This window comes from Suncus etruscus, chromosome 14 (genome assembly GCF_024139225.1).
Source record: "Suncus etruscus isolate mSunEtr1 chromosome 14, mSunEtr1.pri.cur, whole genome shotgun sequence".
In the NCBI taxonomy this organism is placed as follows: Eukaryota; Metazoa; Chordata; class Mammalia; order Eulipotyphla; family Soricidae; genus Suncus; species Suncus etruscus.
The window spans coordinates 68172689-68196718 of record NC_064861.1 but is presented as its reverse complement, the minus strand read 5'-3'; positions in this window follow the sequence as shown (position 1 = coordinate 68196718).

Here is a 24030-nt window from a genome sequence, read left to right as displayed (position 1 = left end):
TCACAACTTGGAGCAGAGAAAACAAGATGGAGATGTTGGTCTCCCCCATAGGAGTGTCCATTCACACTATCTTCAATGAAGGAACTATCAGAGGTTTCCTGATTCTCTCCCAACTTTGGGGGGTGGAAGAAAGAAGGGTGGCCATCGAGGAACCAAGAATGGGGTGAGGGTGTTCCCTCGACCCTGGAGCTCATAAGGCTCAGTGGGGACAAGGTTTCCACCTCTCCCAGGGTTTGTCTCAGTCTCCCTGTGCTTGAGCTCAGAACTAGATCAGTCAGGCTACTGCTCTAGAAGCTCCTGTGGCTGTTAAACAAGTCCTTTCGTCTTCTCCTTGATCCTAGCCAAACTGAATCCAAGCGCCACTCAGAGGAGGTGTGGAAAATTCTAGAGCAATGTTTCTCTTCCAGAGGCTCTTCCTCTCCGGCACCCAGCCCTGTCACAGGAGCACTGTCTCTGGGAGTTTCTTTGCAGTGTGTGACTCCACCCCCACCCCCAGCCGCTTGTGCCAGAAGAGAGCATGTGGAGTTCTTCCTGCAGTATCTCAAAGAACTTCTAGATGCTTTTGTCTTGGTTTTTTTTTTTTTTTTTTTAGTTTTTGGGCCACACCCATTTGACGCTCAGGGGTTACTCCTGGCTACGCGCTCAGAAATCACCCCTGGCTTGGGGGACCATATGGGACACCGGGGGATCGAACCGCGGTCCATCTGCTTGCAAGGCAGACACCTAACCTGTAGCGCCACCTTCCCGGTCCTTGTCTTGGTTTTACTATGTTAAAATGCACATCACGTAGGGGCTGAAGACATTGTAAGAAGGTAAGTGTTTGGGGCCGGAGAGATGGCATGGAGGTAAGGCATTTGCCTTGCATGTGGAAGGTCAGTGGTTCAAATCCTGGCATCATCCCATATGGTCCCCTGAGCCTGCCAGGAGCAATTTCTGAGCATGGAGTCAGGAGTAACTAACCTCTGAGCGCTGCCGGGTGTGACCCAAAAACCAAAACCAAAAACCAAAACCAAAACAAAACAAAACAAAAAAAAAAACAACAAAAAAGAGGGTAAGTGTTTGCCTTACTCCTGGCTCTGTGCTCAGGAATCATTCCTGGTGGTGCCTAAAGGACCATATGGGATGCCAGAGATCAAACCCAGGTCAGCCACATGCATGTCATAGCCACTGCTATGGTTCTGGCCCAGAGGACCCACTGCCTGTCCCCTCCCCCCCAGGACTATATCCCTAGAACAAAAGTTCTGGATCATATGGCAATCGTATTTCTAATCTGGGCGTGTAGTCATTGAAGTCACAGTGGGTTGTACTCAGGCTTTTCCTAAGGGTCGTGCTGGCAGGTCACTCTCAGTAGTTCTGAAGTAGTAACTGGTTCCTAACACTGAGCTCAGAGCTCCTGCACTGGGCCTTCTCTCTGGCTCTTGATGACAGGTCTTTTTTTCCATTTTTGTAGGGTCCTTCAGGTTGTTTGCCATATTATCTGCACTAGCCTGCCTTCTCTCCAGCCCGTGAGACTCTGAAACTTTCAGGCCGGTGTCTTCTCCTTCTCCACATTCTCCTTCTCCTGGGATTCTTGTTTGTTTGTCATTCTTGGTTCCCAATCCCAGTTGCAGCCATCTGAATGGGTTGGAGCAGCAGCTGCTTGTTTCTTGACTAATAGCTAGTCATGCTGGGCACCTGTGTATGGATTTACCAGCCCTTCGTATATCTTCTTTGGAGTAAATGTCAATCATAGTCCTAGATACATTTCCAAAGAATGCTTTTTTTTTTTTTTTTTTTTTTTTTTTTTTTGTTTTTTGGCCACACCTGGCAGTGCTCAGGGGTTACTCCTGGCTGTCTGCTCAGAAATAGCTCCTGGCAGGCACGGGGGACCATATGGGACACTGGGATTCGAACCAACCACCTTTGGTCCTGGATCGGCTGCTTGCAAGGCAAACGCCACTGTGCTATCTTTCCGGGCCCTACTATTTTTTTTTAAATAAATTTTAAGAGTAGAATCAAGAAATCCAAACTACAACAAGCTATACACAAAAAGGACCTGTTACACTAGCAGTCCAGGGGGTTAGGGGTGTAGGTATGGGATGCATGCTGGGAACGGGGTGGAGGGAGGTCAACATTTGTGGTGGGAATTGCCCTAATTCGCTGTTGCTATGTACCTTAAATATAACTGTGAAAGACTTGTATTTGAAAATAAATAAGTAAATAAAGCAAAATTTAAAATTTTTTTTTTTTTGTTTTTTGGGCCACACCCGGTGACGCTCAGGGGTTACTCCTGGCTATGCGCTCAGAAGTCGCTCCTGGCTTGGGGGACCATATGGGACGCCGGGGGATCGAACCGCGGTCCGTCTCCTAGGCTAGCGCAGGTAAGGCAGGCACCTTACCTCGAGCGCCACCGCCCGGCCCCAAAATTTAAAATTTTAATAAGCCAATTTAAAATCTTGACAACAAAAGTCAAGATTAGGGGCCAGAGAGATAGCATGGAGGTAGGACATTTGCCTTGCATGTAGAAGGATGGTGGTTCAAATCCCAGCGTCCCATATGATACCCGGAGCCTGCCAGGAGCAATTTCTGAGTGTAGAGCCAGGAGTAATCTGTGAGCACCTCCGGGTGTGACTCAAAAACCAAAAAAAAAAAAAAGTCAAAGTAAATTATCCTGTTTCATAATAATTATTACCATTTTTCAACCATATTACATAGTGTAGAATTACATATTAATTATAGAGTCCTGTATGGTTGCGGATGGTGATGGAGTGAATGGTGAGACCTTTCTTCTCCAGCCCTGGTCAGGCACCTGCAACTCCTTCCAGCTGGCATGTCTCAGGGTTCAGAGTAGCAGCAAGTAAAAGACTCACAGCCAGTCATGAAGTTTCTTTTTCTTTTGTTTGTTTTTTTTTTGTTTTGTTTTTTTCTTGTTTTTGGGTCACACCTGGCAGCGCTCAGGGGTAACTCCTGGCTCTACGCTCAGAAATCGCTCCTGGCAGGCCCCGGGGGACCATACAGGATGCCGGGATTTGAACCACTGACCTTCTGCATGCAAGGCAAATGCTATCTCTCCGGCCCCAGTCATGAAGTTTCAGAAGACATACGCTTTATTAATAAAAAAAAAAGCTTTATTAATAATAGGTCCCATGTGTGGCTTCTATTCTAACATTTTAATCAGGCTTCATAAGCCACCCTGAATTTAATCCTGAATTTGCCATCTCTCCATGCTGCCCACTTCTGCCCAGCCTTCTTGCTGAATTCCTCTGAATCCCCTTTCTGCTCCTGAGGCAACCCTTTTGTTACCTTCCATAGACCCCTCCCAGAATTAGGCTGGTCTGACCAACATATTAGTATTTTGCCCAGGGAGGAGGTGACAACATAGTCAATGGGATGAGGCCATTCATTTGCACACAGTTTAAAAGTCTTTTTTTTTTTTACTTAATTTTGTATCTTGATAAAAACATACTTCTATAAAATATAACAGATATAGAAAAGACAAACCAAATGCATAAAAACCTAGTAATTCCGTATTTCTCTCCAAACAACTGAAGAGAAAAAGGAAAAAGTGCCTTTGAGGAGGGCACTGACTAGATTAGGTTACGGCAGTGCTTCTCAATTCTTTTCTGTCATGCCCCCCCCCACCAGGAAGGAGAAAACATTTTTCGAGCCCTCCCAGCGACTGTAAATAGTATCTTTGTTTAAAAAAACTTTAACCTGCAAAACAAAAATATATAAAATAATTTGAGCTGATTTTTTAATCAGAGGCGATGTCTGGATGAATGGCTCCAATGAACACGTTTTGCAATGCGTGGCTTTTCGAAGTAGGGTTGGAAGCAGGACACAGCGACTCTCAGCTCCAGAGACATACAGAGACATAAACACTTAGCTTAGCTTGTTATGAGTGTTTCCTGAGGTCAAACACGCCCCCCCTTTATGGAGCCTCAAGCTCCCTTCCAGGGGGCCCATCCCTCTATTTGAGAACCATTGGGTTACGGGAATGCTAGAAGTGTGAGAGCTTTCTAGTATAATGAGAAAATAGGAATGTTTTATCTAGATTTTCATAATTTCCCTAGAATTTGAGCATGGTAAATTTTTCTTTTCTTTCTTTTTTTTTTTTTTTTTTTTTTTGTTTTTTGGGCCACACCCATTTGACGCTCAGGGGTTACTACTGGCTATGTGCTCAGAAATCGCCCCTGGCTTGGGGGGACCACATGGGATGCCAGGGGCTCAAACCGCGTCGGTCCTACGCTAGCGCTTGCAAGGCAGACACCTTACCTCTAGCGCCACCTTCCCGGCCCCAGTAAATTTTTCTTAAAAGAAGTGATCAGGCTCTTCTAGTCTCACAGAGGACATTTCAGGTTGGGGTTTAGGTGAAGAAAAAAACATCAGCATACCTTTTCAACTTCTGAGCATATGTGTACGTATCTGATTTCACAGTCTGATTTCACCATGTTACCTGTAGTCATATCTAGGGTAGTTAATATTTTGAAGATTTATAACTGCACCATAATGAGGTACTTACAATCTTTGGTGCTGTGCTATGCTAACTGGTTGATACCTTGTGCTGCTATCATAAGTATCTAACTTATAGGGTATAAGGAGTACTCAGATACTAAGCAAAGTAAATAACACTAATCATTATGAAATTTAAAAAATATTGAAATATGGGGCCGAAGTGATAGCACAGTGGCAGGGCGCTTGCCTCACAGGTGGCTGCTCAGGACGGACCTGGGTTTGATTCCTGGTGTCCCATATGGTCCCCCCGAGCCAGGTGCTATTTCTGAGCACAGAGCTAGGAGTAACCCCTGAGCATCACCAAGTGTGGACCAAAAACCTAAACAAACAAACAAATAAAATTGAAATATTTATATCCATTGATACGTTTGAAAATGTTAACTCATATAAAATTTCCATTATTTTTTTTGTTTTGTTTTGTTTTGATTTTGGTCACACCCGGCAGCACTCCTGGCTCTACGCTCAGAAATAACTCCTCGCAGGCTCAGGGGGACTATATGGCATGCTGGGATTCAGACCAATGTCCTTCTGCATGCAAGGCAAATGCCCTACCTTCATGAATCTTTCCGACCCCTAACATTTCTATTATTATATATTATACAAAGGTTTCATGATGCAACTCCCTGGCTTTTTTGTTTTTGTGTCACACCCAGCGGCGTTCAAGGGTTACTTCTGGCTCTGTTGCTCAGAAATTGCTCCTGGCAGGCACTGGGGACCATATGGGACGCCGAGATTTGAACTACTGTCAGTCCTGGATTGGACACATGTCCCATCGCTGTGCTATCTCTCAGGCCCCCTCCCTGGCCTTTTCCATTTTATTTTTTTATTTTTTTTTATTTTAACATGTACATTTACTTTGTCTTTCAAGCCCCCAGGTTGTAGTACATTATAATATTTCTTACACAAAGCAATCCAAAGCCAAAAAATTTATGCAACTCCCCTAACATTAAAAGCTGTAGTATTGGGCCCGAAGAGATAGCACAGTGGTGTTTGCCTTGCAAGCAGCCAATCCAGGACCAAAGGGGGTTGGTTCGAATCTCGGTGTCCCATATGGTCCCCCGTGCCTGCCAGGAGCTATTTCTGAGTAGACAGCCAGAAGTAACCTCTGAGCAACGCCGGGTGTGGCCCAAAAACCAAAAACAAACAAACAAACAAAAAAACAAAACTGTAGTATTGTTGACACAATTGATCATAATACAATAATTCATTAAGAATGAGTCAAAGGAGCACAGCAAAGACTGTTAGTGTGGAAATTGTTTGCATAGGCCCAGCAAAATATATGGGACATGGAAAGAAAAAGCCTTGGCCTAAATACAAGAAGACCTTATCCCTGAAGTTTTCTGGCATAAGACCAACTCTAAGCTTCAGGCATATGAGGTTGTTCAACCCAAGTCATTGTCTGTAGTGCCAATACACTTTTATTTTTCACATAGTCACTGTTGTTGGTGTCAGGTTTCTGTAGCCAAGGATCTTGGAATATGTCCATATCCTATATAAGAGTCAGGATGATGCGGAGCACCCTTTAGTTTCACTCACAATCAGAGGGTGATGCAGAGAGCTGTCTTTAAAGCAGGTTGTTATTGTTGTTAAGTTCTCTGGGTATGGGGCCGGAGAAATAGCACAGCGGCGTTTGCCTTGCAAACAGCCGATTCAGGACCTAAGGTGGTTGGTTCGAATCCCGGCGTCCCATATGGTCCCCCGTGCCTGCCAGGAGCTATTTCTGAGCAGATAGCCAGGAGTAACCCCTGAGCACCACCAGGTGTGATCCAAAAACAAAAAAGAAAAATAAAAGTCATTATGAAAAGTTCTCTGGGTGTTAAAGGGAAGTCTCTGTTGAATAGGTCTATGCCAGAGCAGTGGTAGGAACTTCCCTGGTGTAGCAAGTCAGCCCCTGAAGAGGTTGACTGATGGTGGGATGGAGAATGAGGCCCTTTTCTTCCAGCTCGGAGTACGCGTCTGCCACCCTGTCTAGCCCACGGTTCTGAGGTGAAACGGCGGGTAAACAGTTCGCAGACAATCAGGCTCGTGGAAATATTTGCTTTATTCGGATGGACAAAACTGAAGTCCAAAGACTCAGATTCAGTTCCAGCCAGCCAAAAGCTACCGGCCTTCCACAGACTCCTGTTTTTATACTCCAGAATCAGGTCCCACCCAATGGTGGGATCAGATACCAACCAATGGTGAAAGCAGAATCAGGTCCTACCCTAGGGTGGGGGCAGAATGCCAGGTCACACCCTAGGGTAGGGCACAATCACCTAATCAGTTTAGGGTGAGCAACATAGTAATCCCCCAAAATATTTACATACACAACAATTCCCCCTTTTGTTTTTAGTAAACAAACAATATTGTCTACAATTATTAAAAGAAAAATTAGTCACTAATAAAAGAGTGGCTGTTTGCATAAGCGCATCACAGGAAAATGTAAAGAAAAACTTCTAACCTAAGCACAGGGTGTCTAAAACCAGAAACATGTATCAAGGAATCAACTACAAGCTCCTGAGAAGATAAATCTAAGACATACATAGATCTTTCGAAGAGACACCAGAAAGGTTGTGTAGCAGGCAAGGAGAAGCACCTTTTCTTTATTTGTTGTTTTTGTTGTTGGTTTTTGGGTCACACCTGGCAGTGCTCAGGAGTTACTCCTGACTCCACGTTCAGAAATCGCTCCTGGCAGATACCGGCATTTGAACCAATGACCTTCTGCATGAAAGGCAAACGCCTCACCTCCATGCTCTCTCTCCAGCTCCATTTTCATTCAAGTTCAGGTAGACCAGAAAGCCCATCTTTGAGGGCTGGCAGGCACGGGGGACCATATGGGACACCGGGATTCGAACCAACCACCTTCTGCATGAAAGGCAAACGCCTCACCTCCATGCTCTCTCTCCAGCTCCATTTTCATTCAAGTTCAGGTAGATCAGAAAGCCCATCTTTGAGGGCATTGAACTAGGCCTTTATTTCGGAAGAAGAGGCACATACACCCTCTGCACAGTGGGGAGCCACTGCAATGATGATAAATAGGTATCTGAACTTAGTCCAAGTTCTTAATCCTGTCTGAAGTCCATAAGATGTCTGAAATTGATGTCGACTATTTATAGATGGGAGCTTAAGTCACAAACCAAAACAAAATGTTTAAGGCAGAGACCCTCCCTGTGTAAATAAACAACTTGAGGGCCCATCCAAAATGGATGGAACCTTCTATAAACCTAGTATTTTGCCTATGATGCGCCCACGCAAAAAAACCCTGAGAACAGACAAAAATATCATTTAGGAAATTATAGACAATAATATCTAACTCACAAACCTAAAGTCAAGAAAGCAAAACCTTAATGTAATACAACATCGATTCCTAATATTAAAAACTAAAATAGAAAAACATTAATTACGATAGTCAAAAGAAGTGTAGTACCAAATATAACTTCAAAGGATTACAGTTATAGGAAAAACAACAGATGAAATTTCTACAGAGTTCAATACCAATCTGTAAATATGAGGGGTCTGGAACTCCAAAAAGACCAGCAGAAGACACTTGATGGGTCTGGAAAAGCGGGTTGAAGCCTTGTACAGGAGATAACATCAAGCTGAATGAAGAAGGAAGGCCAGTACAGTCATCCATGTGTTGGGGCATCCCCAAGCGTTACATCATTACATCATAAGTTGGTTGGGCTTCTGTATTTCCTTTGGGATCGGTGCAATCTTGGGGTAGCCATTGTAGAAACGGTCAACAATAGCATTGTGTATGTGGATGGAAAACCAGAAATTCAGATAGCACAGTTTAACTGGGATCCAGAGACTGTGGGTCTTGTCCATGGATCTTTTCTCTGGGGTTACATTGTGACACAAATTCCAGGTGGCTTCATTTCCAACAAGTTTGCAGCATATATGGTGTAAAACTCCAACAGTCACGGATTTCTTCTTCCAGCCGAGATCAGGAAGCTTGTAGTTGTGGGTGAAGGAGATGGGTTGCACATGTGAAATCCTGAAAATTAAAATGTTAAGGACTAGGAAGAGAGAAGGAAGGATAAGGAAGACTAAATTGGGGAAGATAAAGTTAGGAAAAAGGGAACTATATACAAAATATGCAGAACAGACAGACACTAAACAAGATATACACATACAGACTTCACAAAAAATATGGCCATAACACTCATTCATACTAAAAAATATTTGTTGGAAAGGATCCAAAATAGAACAAAATAAAGAGAATTCAGCTGAATCAACTAAAAGCGCCTTAAATTGTAATAGCCGGCAACTGTTTAGATAAATCATTTCAAATTCACAAAAAAAAAAATTTTTTTTTATGGTTTTGCCTAGCAGATCTGAAAGAAAATTTCATGCGTAATACAAACATGGACAACTCTATTATACGTGTATATCAGTATATATACAAAGTTATTGTATAACAGTAACTTTATGATAATCAATCATAGGCAAGAAGCATTGTGAAGAAAGTCCACCTAAAATTATCATTATGTCAGCGTCTTAAAACCTAAATTGAGGGAAATAAAGCAATGATGTTAAAATAAAAAGAGTGAAAGTCGTTAAATGAGTATACCTAGAAAGAAAAACAACATTAATATGATGAGAAATTTCTCTTTCAGGTGAACCTTGACTAAATTAATTTGTAAAATTTCATGATTAACTGAGACCTAGAGCAATAATGAAATTAAGACATAAATCCATCCTACAAGGAAACACATTGGGGATTCATGATTTTCAATCTATATTCATTGATCATGCCTGTGGAAAGAATCCTAGAGCATTAATAGCAACTGATAAGGAAGTGAAATGATTATCTGGTGTTCATTGTAGATCTTTAAGAAGTATAAAACAGGATGTATGCTGCTGTGGATTTCACCAATGTATTAGGGACTTTTTTGATCTTCTTGTCATCAAAATTGATCCAGTGTTGTTTTGCAGCAATTTTACAGTATGAAGTACAGTGCCCATAGTGAACTTTACCATAATGGTTTGACACCGATGATAAGTTGTATTTCTTAATCTTGCTTTTATTCTCTGAAGTGAATTCCTCTAAATTGAGGTCTTCTAAAGGAAAATCTACATAAGTATGCAATTTTTTTATTTGTTTGCCATCAAAAGCAAAACGTTTCAAGTGTATTATAAGTACTGGTGGCATTTTCCATAAGTACGTTTTCTTTGAAAAATCCCTTCTATTTTTGCAACTGTTGCACAGAACTTTGTTGTCATTTCTTAATTCTTCTTCTTTAAAAAATTCAGAGAGGCATTCCTGTAATGTACATTTATCTGTAGATGTAACAGCCAAAGACAAATGAACAAATGTCTCATAAACTTCAGACTTTTGGTGGCAAGTGAGACACTGGAGTATAGATTTGAATTGTCCTTGAAAGAGATCATAAATAATAGATTTATGAGCCTTTTGGTGTTCTGGACTAAATTGTTCATAATTTTTATTTCCCATGAGATGTGTAGTTTTGTCTGTCATTAGATTTACAGTAAGCAAGTCCTGATGTAATCCCTCTATTAGGAACATCAGTAGTTCGTGAGGATCCTGCTGATTGTGTCCAGCAAACTGGTCATTAAGTAAACCAATTGTTACTTTGAAGCTTTCAGGGTTAATATATCTATGAAATCCATTTCCCATGGTTTTGATGAGCCGACCAAATTCTTCGGCTAATTTACCTTCATGCCCCATCGGATTTTTCTTGTTAATATCCTTTTTATAATGATCTTTATAAAAATACTGAGTTAAGTCTGAAATATTATACAAGCATTGCAATATTGAGTTCATGTAGCAAGAGTTTCCTATATTTTGGAGCCCAGTTAAGACAGGTTCCTGTCTTTCCTTTTGCATCTCGGAGTGTAAGGGTTTATCACTACCATCAGTCTCACTCATTGTATGGTGTGTGACAGCTAAATCGTTCCCTGCCCCAGAGACCTCAGTAATATTACTGCTGTTAGTGTCTGAAGTATTCTGTTTTTTTCTCTGAAGGGGAGTTTGTAGTCTGAACCTGATCATTTGTGCTAGCCCGATTTCTAACAAGACGTAATGGAACCCAAAATTTCTTGGGAGGGTCATCATTTATAGAAACATAGGCATAACCCCTTCCTCTTAGGAGAAGATAGCCAGCTATCCATTTTTCATCCTCCTTGATCCAAATAGGTTTATGGGTTGTTTCTTGTCTCTGAATATCTTCTTTAAAATGTCTTTCCGCTGCAGTGTAACTTTCCCCTTGGGGTAAGTTAAAGTAATTTAGTGTGATAAGAGTCAAAGATAGCAAATCTGTTGGTGGTAAACCTCTTTTTCTATTTTTTTGCAATTGAGTTTTTAAGGTTCTGTGAGTCCTTTCTACAATGGCCTGTCCCCTACAATTGTAAGGAATTCCTCTGAGATGTCTTATCTGCCATTCCTTACAAAAAAATTCAAAAGTTTTGCTAACATAGGCTGGCCCATTATCAGTTTTTATAGAATATGGAATACCCATCACAGAGAAACATTGTAAAAGAAAACTACAAGCAGCCTTAGATTTTTGAGAAGACATGGGAATTGCCCACATAAACCGAGAATAAGTGTCCACCACAACATGAAGATAAGGTTTCCTTGGAAATAAATCTGTTTGAGTTATATCCATTTGCCAAAGTTCGTTAGACTGTAAGCCTCTTGGGTTTGCTCCTGCTATGTGAGTCTTTTTTGTTAACGGTGCACATACGTTGCAGTTTTCTACGATTTCTCTAGCTTGCCTCCATGGAATTTGGTAATTCACATGTAAACGGCGAGAATTTGTGTGTAGGGCTGAATGTTCCTCTACAGGTGATTTAAATATAGGCATTGCTAGCAAGTCAGCAGTTTTATTTCCTTGAGCCATAGGTCCTGGAAGACCTGAGTGGGCTCTAATATGCGTGATGAAGATGGGCTCAGTTCGTTTTTGAAGAAGCTGCTGTAATTGTTTAAGTAAGTCCTGTATGATCAGGTTATTAGCATTAAGTGATGCAGTGGCTATCACATGACATAAATTTACCACATACAAAGAATCAGAAACTATATTCATGGCTTCAGATACATTTTCTAATAGGTAAATTAACGTTGCTAATTCAACTTTCTGTGCAGATTTATATTTGGTATCTATGGTCATATTAATGTTGTCTCCAGTTATTCCTCCTTTTCCATTTTGGGATCCATCAATGTAAAAAACCTTGGCATTGGGAATAGGGGAATCCCGAACAATTGAAGAAATAACAAACTGAGTTTTCTTTAAAAAGTCCCAAATTTTTCCTGCTGGATAATGGGAGGATATTTCTCCTGTGAAATCTGAGAGGGCCCTTTGTAGAGATTCATTAATTGGCAATATTGACTCAATTTCCTTTTTTGGTACTGGCAAAACTATTATATCTGGGTCAAAACCTAGTAAAGATATAGATCTGAGTCTTGCCTTGATAATAATCTCTGAAATCAGTTGCAAGTAGGGGACAACTGAGCGAGGTTGTTTGTTATGTAAATACACCCATTCCAAAGGTCCTGACTGTAGCATCAAGGCCCCTGTGGGGGTTTCTATAGTAGGGAAGATTAACAGTAATACCTTTTCTCCTGGGATGAATCTTGAGAGAAACGATTTTTGTAATCTGCTCAAGAAGATGTCCAATTCATTTTTTGCAGCTGTTGTTAAATTTCTCGGGCTATCTAAAGCAGGGTCACCCTCCAACGTTTTGTTTTTTTTTTTTTTTTTTGGTTTTTGGGCCACCCCGTTTGACGCTCAGGGGTTACTCCTGGCTATGCGCTCAGAAATCGCCCCTGGCTTGGGGGGACCATATGGGACGCCGGGGGATCGAACCGAGGTCCGTCCTACGCTAGCGCTTGCAAGGCAGACACCTTACCTCTAGCGCCACCTTCCCGGCCCCTCCCTCCAACGTTTTAAACAGATTAGATAACTCTGCATTTGGGATTCCTAGTGCAGGGCGGAGCCCATTTACATCACCTAAAAGTCTCTGAAAATCATTAAGCGTTCTGAGGTTTTCTTTTTTGATAGAAAATTTTTGTGGACGTATAGACGTCCGGTCCAAAATAAAACCCAAATATTGATACGGTGGCATTATCTGTATTTTTTCTAAAGCTATTTTCAGTCCTGATGTTTGTAAACAGTCAGTAACATAAGAGTATAATTCCTGTAAATCTGTTTCGTTGTTCATTGTGAGCAAGATATCATCTGTATAATGAAATATCATGGCTTGAGGAAATTTTTCACGAGCAGGGCTCAAAACCTTATCTACAAAAAACTGACACATGGTTGGTGAATTCAGCATGCCTTAGGGGAGAACAGTCCATTGGAAACGTCTGCAGGGATGGGTATTATTGAGAGAAGGAACTGAGAATGCAAAACGTTTTTTATCATCTGGGTGGATAGGAATATGGTAGAAGCAGTCTTTCAGATCAATTATAATTAGTGGCCATTCCTTTGGAATAAGTACAGGTGATGGTAAACCAGTCTGCAATTTGTCCATAGGTATCATGGATAAATTTATAGCTCTAAAATCCATCAAAAGTCTCCATTTACCGGATTTCTTTTTTATAGTGAATATAGGTGAATTCCATTGAGAAAAAGATGGTTCAATATGTCCTAAACTTAGCTGTTCCTCCACTAATTCTGTCAGCACCTTTAATTTATCAGTTTTAAGGGGCCACTGACCTGTCCAAATTGGTTCATCAGATTTCCATTTTATTTTTTATTGGTGCTGGTGTTTTTACGGTAGTGGCCCCCACTAAAAATTTTTGGTTTTTAAATCAAAAGAAGGTTCGGGCTCTTCTGGAGCTAATGGGATGTGGAATTCCGCTTTCCACTGTTTGTGTAGGTCACGGCCCCACAGGGATGGTGAAAATGGGCCCACGTGAGGTCTGATTATTGCTTTTTGATTTTCTGGGCCGTAAAATAGTATAGTCCTCGTACTCAACAGACAGGAACTCAGGCCTCCTATTCCTTCTAGGGAATACGGGATTTCCTGAAGAGGCCAATTTTCTGGCCATTCTTTATCAGAAATTACGGTAACCTGAGCACCCGTATCTATCATTCCATCAAAGGGTTTGCCTTCCAAGTGAAGTTTGATCATTGGGTGTTCATCTTTACATTTAGTAACCAGAGCCACGATTGGGTTTTGAGCAGCATCCGGATCTGTGCTTCCAAAACCTCCAATTCTAGTCTTATCTGAAGTCCCAAATTTGACATAAGGCACTATTACTATCTGGGCAATCGCTTCTCCTTTTTTAAAGGTCCATGTAACTGGTACAGTAATAACTACAATGATTTCTCCCATGGAATCTGAGTCAATGACACCAGTGATTACTGATATACCCTTTATGTTGAGGGAACTTCTGCCAAGAATCAAACCCATAGTATCTGGGGGTGGTGGGCCTACAATGCCAGTTTCTAACATGTAAGGGCATGCTCCTGGGTAAATTGTAATGTCCTCTGGGCATAATATGTCTAATCCGGCACTTCCTGAAGTGGAGTGGATTAATTCCCTTATCGTGATGAATTTTCTTGGGCTGGGCTTAGTAGGATTATTGTCTGTGAACTTTGCCCCTGATTTGGAAGGGCCTGGGGGGAGGCCCTGTGGGCATTTCCCTGCATCTGGTATGTGTATTCTTGAGGAGCTGAATTTATAAGGAGACGACAATTTCTTTTGATATGTCCCTGTTTTCCACAATGGTAGCAGGCAATTTGCCTCCTGGGGACTGTGTTGAAACCTCTACTTAGGTTATTATTAATGAGGTTTCTGGATCTGCAATCTTTCGCCCAGTGGCGACCCCTTTTGCATTTTGGGCAAAGACCTGGTTTCCGGAAAGTGTTCTGTCCCCGAGGGGAGTAAGGCATTGTTCCCTTGGTAACTGGGAAGGTTTGTACTGAGTCTAAGTGGGGTGGGGGTTGGGGTTCCACATAGACATTCCGGCAGGCATAAAGGTAATCATTCAGATCTGACTTTTCATTTAATGTATTCAATACTAATCTACAGGCTGAATTTGCATTATGATAGGCCAAAGATTTTACTAGGAAGTTTCTCATCTCCTCATCTTCCACGTGTAACTTCAGAGCATCTTTAATCTTACCTACAAACTCTGCAAATGACTCATAAGGGCCTTGGGTAATTTTTAAAAAGTTTCCTCTACCAATGCTGTTAGAATCAATTTTTTCCCATGATGACAATGCAATCTCCCTAATTAAATTTAAGATTTCCTTAGGTAAAGCTGCTTGTGTCTGAATATTTGCAAATTGATTTTCTGCCATCAATAATTCATACGATAGAGTAACACCTGCCACTTGCTTTTTCATACCATCTGGACTATATAATTTAGCTTTTACGCCTTCTGAATAGTACATTTCCCATTCAGTTCGCTGTTTGGACGACAGGCATATTTCAGCGATTCTTTTAAAATCATACAAAGTCCACGATGAGTTATGACTCCAAAGTCTTAATAACTCCACACTGTATGGCGATTTTGGCCCATGTTCTTTACATGCTCTTTTAAACCGATCTAATTCTTCCATCTGATAGGGTACATAGTTAGAAACATTTACTCCATCTATAGGGGATAAGGCCTGATTAGCAAAATTACTCTGAATAGAGCTCTGAGACCGAGCATGTGGTTCATCGTTTGAATCTGCTCTGCTCTGCGATTCAATTTTGTGACTAGAAGGAGGCATCCCTCGTGGAGTTAGCACTGGAGATTGATCATTATCTGAGTCACTACTGTCAAGCAATTCACTAGAATCAGGCTTAACATTCTGAGTTGTTTTTCTTCCAGCAAAAATTTCTATATTGTTGATGGTGGGGCTGGATTCGTCAGCCTGCACCTTGGTCTGAGTTTTCGTCAGATAAATTTCCTTATTATCTATACTGGTTTTAGCCTCACCATTTCTACACTTTCTATTTCCTAAATACCAGCAAATAACTATGCTCATAATAATAACGTTAGTCAACACAGAAATTCCACAAACTATGATGGCTAGAGACACTACACTTTTCATTTGAAATATAGACCACAACCATCCAACTGCAGTGATTGTCCTTAGATCAAAACCAATTAGTTTTAAACAAAATGGAATGATCCACTTGTATACTAGAGCACCAATGCGTAAGACTAAGGGTGGTAAAATCCACATGACTAACCACAGAAACCATTTGATGGTCAGCATAGGAAATTTCCAATGAAGTATTTCACTTACAGTTATTGAGGGTCCAGGTTCAGGCTGTTCGAGCGCCATTACGAACTGAACTTTTAGTTTAAATAACTTTGAACTTTGAACATCCAAAAGCCCTCTGCAAAAAAGCTGTGGCCGAAAACTGGCTTGCTAAGTGCTGCCCGGAGGGGAAAAGCGGCGAAAAGCTCCTATCGGCCCAAAAGCAGGAACGCCTCAGCTCAGCTCAGCTCAGCTTTTGCTCCGCTGCAAGCCTGGAAAGGTGAAACAGCAGAAGCAAACCTGCAACCTCATGGTCAACAGAACCGTCTGCGGGGCCTAAAACTATGAAAGGAAGCCACGTGGTGAGATCAGCGTGGAACAAACCAGCATCTAAACTTTAAGTTTACAAAAGCCACGTGGTGAGATCAGCGTGGGACAAATTAATCATTTGAACTATGATTTTAGGTGTAGGAACTAAGCGGGTAGTCTTATAGTTTACTCATAGTTGGTGATGGGATAAGTTTTAGTTAGATAGTGGTTAAAAATAAAAATAAAGGGAGGTAATACAGATTAGCCCATTTAAACATCTAATTTCTAACCACCTGCATCTTTGTCTTAGTCATTTTCTTTATAATTTAAATGTGTTTTGTTGTCTTTCATAGTTAATATTTTCAATTGCAAAATGTTTTACTGTGTATTTTAATGTACTTAGCCTCTTTTTAAAATGTATGTTATGCATGTATGCTGAAGTACTTGTGTATAGGAAAGGTATAGGAACAATAAAGTTCCCCCAATATAGTTTAAAAGTATAGGAACATAAAAGTTCCGGAATAATGCTTGGTAAAAAAGCATTAATAGAATTTTAGGTTACAGGTGTAAAGTATATTTTGCAAAAATATGTTTTTGAAAAGGGCTGGTATATTAATTTTCACTTTATTACGTTGCTGCATGAAAATATTAACCCACCTTTGGCTAAAGGTGGAGTCAAAATTACAAAAGGCTCTTTTTATATTTCAAAAAAGGAGGAAATGTAGGGTACCTATCTGAGACCCACCCATTTCTGGGAGGGGTCTTGGGAACGGGATAATAGGTGTGACCTTACCTGCAAAGCCCAGCCCATTCCTGGGAGGGGTCTTGGAATAGGTAGATAAACCCGGAAGCCAAGGGATTAGGGGGCTTTTGCCTTTTGGCCCTGCTGGGCTTTCTGAGGGAGATGGCTGAAAGAGGATAAGACGCAGGGCAAGCCTAGGATGGCTGTATGCTTGAAAGGTTATGAGTAGGCCACACACATGTGGTGGCTAGGGCCTAAATAAAGATGATTCTTCCTGAAGCCTGCCTGTGAGTGAGTGATTTCGCGTTTCACCTGGGCCTGAAACTCGCCGGTTCATGGGGTTGCTGAGCCACGTGGCCTGGGATGGCAAAAAGAAATCCATCGCCATCCACCGCCATCTAGCCCCATCCTTAATTATTTAACACTACACCTGGTAGAGGATTGCATTCAGATGATGTAGTACACAATCATGGTTGTTTTGTAGATTGCATCACTGGTTCAGGGGTTAATGGACAATGCCCAATCTTTTAAGACATGAGCCAGGTCTTTATGACAATGTTCAGGGTGTAAGGTCCTACTGCATTACAAGATTTGTTTTTCCATCTCTATAAGATAAGAACGTGTTTGTATATAGTTTCCCATTTTAATGCGCCTATGCAAAGGAAGAACAGTATCACATGGCAAGATTGATGTCTATGGGGATGCTAGAACAAGTCCAACAATCCAGTTGACTTGGTTCTTATATAAACGTTAAATGGAGGGACACTTCTACAAACTTCCTTATTTAACAAATAACAAAAGAATAAAAAGTGGGGAAAATTGGGGCCGGGCGGTGGCGCTAAAGGTAAGGTGCCTGCCTCGCCTGCGCTATCCTTGGACGGACCGCGGTTCGATCCCCCGGTGTCCCATATGGTCCCCCAAGCCAGGAGCAACTTCTGAGCACATAGCCAGGAGTAACCCCTGAACATTACCGGGTGTGGCCCAAAAAAAAAAAAAAAAAAAAAAAAGAAAAGTGGGGAAAATAAACAATCTAACTTAAGACAGTGGACTCAATTGTCACCGTTTGTGGGAACTAATCAGAAACCTAGTATGGTAGCAACCACAGTCACACAGTGAAGGAAGGAAGGGGCCAAGAGGCCGCTGAGAATAAACAAGTAGGAAAAGAGTACTGGCCTCTTCCCAGCCTGAGAGTCCATCCTCTCATTTTTATTTTGAATATTTATGGTACAAGCAGGGGCGCTAGCCCCCGGGCGGTTTTTAAAATGGAGACCAATGAGAAAAAAAATACCAGTGAATGTCACGACATACACCAGTGCTGCATCGGCCCGCCCTCCACCCCATGCGCCCCCCCCCCCTTTAGTGTAGGAAGAGAAAGGAGGAAAGACTGAGGACCACTATAGAGTCCACCTGAGCTGGCAACCAGGGAAGGCCTGGAATAAAGGGGAGAAATAGGGGAATGGCTGGGGGCCTGCCAAGCCTCCCAGCACCCCCCCCCAACTGGGGAGTAGGCCTCCGGCATGGGGTGTCCCCTAACCCCATACCTGGGAAGAGCTGGCCTCCAGGATCAAGGAACCAGAAGCCAGATATCTGCCCGGCCCTCCCCCTGCTCCTCCCCGCTAGAGTAGGGAGGGAGGAAGCCTGGGGACCCTTAATAGAGTCCACCTGGAACCCACATCAGGCCACCCAAGGTGGCACTCAGGCAAGGCCTAGAGTCTCCCTGGCTTTTTATTTGTTTTTGTTTTTGGGCCACACCGGTTTGACGCTCAGGGGTTACATCTGGCTATGTGCTCAGAAATCACCCCTGGCTTGGGGGACCATATGGGACGCTGGGGGGAATCGAACCGCCGTCTGTCCTACACTAGCGCTTGCAAGGCAGACACCTTACTTCTAGCACCACCTTCCCAACCCCATTTATTTTTTTGTTTTTGTTTTTTAATCCCTGGCTTTTTAAAGCATGCTTTTTTAACTCAACTTTTTTCTTTTCTTTTGATTTTTGTTTTTGGTTACCTGCTTTTAGTTACACTGACTGCACAGGGTAAAACCTGGTTCTGGGGGATAGAGAGCTAGCACAGCTGTAGGGTGTTTGCCTTGCAAGCGGCCGACCCAGGACTGACAGTAGTTCGAATTCTGGCATCCCATATGGTCCCTTGAGCCTGCCAGGAGTGATTTCTGAGCAACAGAGCCAGAAGTAACCCCTGAGTGCTGCCGGGTGTGAACCAAAAACCAAAAACCAAAACCAAACAAACTAACAAAAAAACTGGTTCTGCACTCAGGGGTTATTTCTGGGGTCACTCCTGGCAGGCTCAGGGGGCCATATGGGATGCCAAAAACTGAACCTGGGTTGGCCACGTGCAAGGTAAATACCCTCCCCATTGCGTTAAATACCTCTCCAATCTGGAAATTTCTTAATATTTTAACTCTCTAGGAGGGAAAACACCTTTCAGATCTGCCCGAACATACTCACACGGTCAACCATGAGATTCTTTCTTCTTTTTCTTTCTTCTTTCTTCCTTTCTTTCTTTTTTCTTTCTTCTTTCTTTTTTCTTTCTTCCCTCCTTTCTTTTTTCTTTCTTTCTTCCCTCCTTTCTTTTTTCTTTCTTTCTTACTTTCTTTATTTCTTTCTTTCTTTCTTTCTTTCTTTCTTTCTTTATTTCTTTCTTTGTTTCTTTGTTTGTTTATTTCTTTCTTTCTTTTCTTTCTTCTTTCTTCCTTTCTTTCTTTCTTCTTTCTTCTTTCTTTTTTCTTTCTTCTTTCTTTTTTCTTTCTTCCCTCCTTTCTTTTTTCTTTCTTTCTTTTCTTTCTTTCTTTCTTTCTTTCTTTCTTTTTTCTTTCTTTCTTTCTTTTTTCTTTCTTCTTTTCTTTCTTTCTTTTCTTTCTTTCTTTCTTTTCTTTCTTCTTTCTCTTTCTTTTCTTTCTCCATCTTCTTTCCTTTCTTTCCTTTTTTCCTTCCTCCTTCCCTCTCTTTTTCTTTCTTTTATTCCTTCTTTCTTTTTCCTTCTATTTTCCTACACTTGGCAGCATTCAGGGCTTGGTCCTGGTTATGCACTCAGGAAGCACTCCTCTAAGTCTCAGAAGACCATATGGATGCCATGGATTGAACTCGGGTCACCATGTGCAAAACCCCACCTGCTGTGCTCTCACTCAGGTCCCCATCATGAGATCCTTCTTAGCGATCATCCTATAGCTGACACTAGATGGGAGGCTGAACTTTTTAGAAAAAGGAACTGAGATGCTAATTCTTAGCCAGCGATTCTCTGAGAGGGGAAAAATCTCCAAAGAAATTTGAGAGGCCATGAGGGGAGCATATGAGTCGCAGATGGGACACAAGGCTTTGGGACCTATACAAGCCCTTTAGGTTCAGATGAAGTCAGTTGGGCCTAGACCTGTCCCTGGGGAGCCCTGAAAAGCACCCCGGAAGTTGTCCCAGATGTTAAGTTGGCCAAAGTGGACTGCTGTGGCCCAGAATGAGGCCTGGCCCAGTTTAAGGGAGATTGTGACATGATTACCCCAGCCCTGGGTTACTCCTCTTCTCCCCAAGGCTCCCCAAGAGAAATCAGGTGGGTGGGAGGCATCCCCCAGCTCTGCAGCTAATCCTGGGGGTATGAGAGTGGTGAGGGCTTCAGACAGCACCCAGCGCCCCCTACATCAGCCCTTTCCCTCACTCTCTCCTCTCAGCTCAGCAGATCTGGGGGGCTAAGTGGGCTGTGGTCAGAATCTCGGTTCTTCAGGGGGTGACTCCGGGGTGACCAGCTTGTTCTGAGGGTGTTCAATCCTATTTGCCCATATTTCTTGGAGGCCCCAAGTGGACAATGGGGGTTCCCTGATACTTGCCTGCCCCACTAAACTGAGTCTGTTGGTCCATGCTGGTATGAAAGGACAAATGCCCTGGCTCTGCCCTGGCCAGATGGTCAGTAGGGCCAGAGGTGAGGAACTGGGTGCCTCTAGCATAGGTCCACAGGAAGTGTTTTCTTCCTCCCCCACCCCTGTCAGCTGGTGCCATTTGGCACATAGGGCTCCTCTGGAGTTTGTTGTGTGTGTGTGTGTGTGTGTGTGTGTGTGTGTTTTGGGGCCACATCCAGCAGTGCTCAGGGCTCTTACTTATGGCTCTTCACTAAGGAATCACTCCTGGATACTTAGGGGACCATATGGGATGCCAGTGATGGAACCCAGGTGGGCCGTCTGTAAGTCAAGTGCCCTTCCCACAGTGCTATCACTCGGTCCCCTCTTGGGTTTGGAGGCACAACAGAGCATGTGACTCCAGGAACCAAGCTCGCCCCTACTTTTCTGCTTATTGGTTAAGGGGAGCTTCAGCTGGCTACAGTGTCAAACCGTGGCATAGACATGGAGCTTCGGGATGCTGGCCATCCCGAATCCCTGATAAGGTCACTCTGTCCGCCACAGACCCGAATCCAGCCTCCATGACCTATGCTGGCCCATTTGGGAAGCTGGTTGTGAGTCGGATTAACTGGTTTCCATCCTATTCAGGATATGCTTGTTACTCATTGGATGGAAACACCTTTGGATTGAAACACCTTTTGGATTGGTGGCGAAGACCACCTGTTCTCCCTTGGGTGTGGTTTTAGGGTTCCCAATAAAGCCCTTGGGGTCTCAGGGAGAGGCTGGCTTGTGGTTTCGGGTTTCCACTACTGAACTTACTGCTTGCTGGTCTTAAGGCTAGTGAGCTTGCAGGGGAAGTCCCTGTTTAATCTCCATAACTGTGTGAATTATTTTGTGTGTTGGCATTTGCTTCCAGATCTGTATCTGCCCAATCTTCCTTCGGTTGGGCCATGAGGCTTCCTCTTCAGTTGCACCCATACCTTCCCGCTTCCTTCTTGAGTGTGGCTTCTCGAAAGTCCACGGGCTTCCCATCAGCCTTGGGTAAATAGGTGTGTGTGTGGGGGGAGGAACGGGCATCTGGGTGTTCTGAGGGTGGAAGGGGGCCCCGCAGCTTATTTGCTCTGTTTCTGCCAATGTCAGTCATCTTCAGCAGCCCAGCTTCCTGGATTCAGACACTGTCCCTGAGTCCCACACCAGGTGTTTGTTCCCCCCACTACTGTAATGGAAACAATGGAAGTGCTAGAACTTTAAGACCCGTCAGGACAATAGCTATGAGCCAGGAAATGAACTGAAGCAGCCATTTTGGTTGGGCAGGAAAGAGCCCCTCCTCTTCTCATCATGGGGAGCACTAGAAGGGTGACCATTTCTGCCTAATTTTAATCATGATTTTCTATCAGAACTTTCTGGAGATATCTGCCCCACATCCTCCAAACTCATCTTGTTTCCCCAGCCCCTTCCTAAACTGCCTCCCTCTGGCCACACCCATAGTGGGTCTTGACCTCATTTCCACACACCTGAACTACAGTGCCCACTGCCCAGCTCTGCCTGGCCTCTTGGGACGTGCAGTCGAAGAGCTGACAACTAGCGCTGAGGCTCTTGGGTGATTGTTTAACTCCATTTAGAGACCCTTCACTTGTTACTTTTGGTACATCCTGGATGGTTGCCAGCAGCCCATTTTTCTCCAGCAGTTTTTTTTTTTACAATGTCCACACCCCAGAGTTCTGTGGGTGTCTCATAAGAGAACATCACTTGACCCATTTCTAGATTACCCAAACTCTGAGATTAGATATCCACAGGATTGGCACACCTCGGAATCAAATGCAAGTCTTTTTTATGGAGAACCAGGCCCAGCGAGCAGGGATACAACTCCCAGTCTGTTAGTCCAGGAGAGGATTGTGACCCTGGGTCTATTTGCCCAATGGGGATTGTTGCTCTGGTTCTGTTACCCTAAGTGGGTATTATTGCTCTGGGTCTGTTAGCCCAGGTGGGTATTGTTACTCTGGTTCTGTTAGCTCAGGTGAGGATTGTTTTTCTGGGTCTATTATCCTAAGTGGGTGTTGTTAGCCCAGGTGGGGATTGTTACTCTGGGTCTGTTAGCCCAAGTAGGATTTGTAACTATGGGTTTGTTCCCCTAGGCTGGAGATTGTCACCCCCAAGGCTGTTCTCTCACTGGGGATTATAACTCCTGTCTGTTCCCAAGACTTACTTCCTCTTCTGTGAGTTCTCTTTCATGGTCAGTACTCAAGCTTACTTCTTCTTCTATGTGTTCTCTTTCATGGTCAGTACTCTGGACTTACTACATAAGCCTCACTTTTGGCAGTGCTCACCCCCAGCAGTGCCAGAACTCAAACCTGAGTTTGCTGAATGCAAAGCAAGCAGCCTGGCCCTCAAACTGTTTCTCTGGTCCCTTCTTTCTTACATGCCATCTTGAGCTCTAAGATCTAGAAGTAATTCTAAAGTTTCCTGCAGGAGGTCATAGGCCACTTCCTGGCCATGTGATCCAATTCTGTATTTAGTTTCAGGCTCTATGGTCCCAGGTGGAAATTCTTCCTAGATTTTCTTTTTTTTGGGGGGGGGGGTCATTGAGCTCTATCTGGCAGTGCTTGGGGCTTAATCCCAGCTCTATACAGATTCTTCCTAGGTTTTGAACAATTTGCTCTGCATTTCCATTGTGTAGTGGGCCTTGCAAAGTCTATGCCCAAAGCAGACCTGGACATTGGGTGTCTGGCAGCCCCAGAAAAAAGCAGTGGAGAACATTTGATGAGGCCTGGACACAGCAGCCTTGTGTCCCCAAGCTTCTGCTGGACTTGGCACATCAGCTCAGGATGAGAGAATGTGGGGAGAAAACATAGGGTCTCAGAGCTGGACCCCAACTGGACATAGTCTTCACCCTAACTCTGGGTAGGGCTGCCTCCCACCCTATTTCCTGACATAGCACTCAGTCTTCTCGGTCTATCTGCTTTTTTAGGCAGAAGAGGGCCAGAGGGGCAGGGGAGCTCCTGAGGACCCGTCTGTGTTATTGTGTCCACCATCATGAATCTGATAAACAGTGAGAATGAAAGTAGAGGGGCCAGTGTGATGGTGCTAGAGGTAAGGTGTCTGCCTTGCAAGCGCTAGCCTAGGAAGGACCGCAGTTCGATCCCCCGGCGTCCCATATGGTTCCCTCAAGTCAGGAGTGATTTCTGAGCGCACAGCCAGGAGTAACCCCTGAGAGTCAATGGGTGTGGTCCAAAAACAAACAAACAAACAAGAGAATGAAAGTAGAGCTTCAGTTCCTACCTGTCCCACCCCTGGTATCTGGGTGATCTTCGTGGCTCCCAGGAAGATCTTTCATCCCTACTAAGCAAGCTGTCCAGTGCCCTGAGAAGAGGATATGATGTCCTTTGGCATAAGGAATTTGGAGAAATGAGGGTGCACAGGCAAACAGGGATCCCCTTTACAAAGCAGAACCTGTGCTGGCCTTGACCCCAACCCACATCAGATAGTGACAGTGTTTCTGGTCTC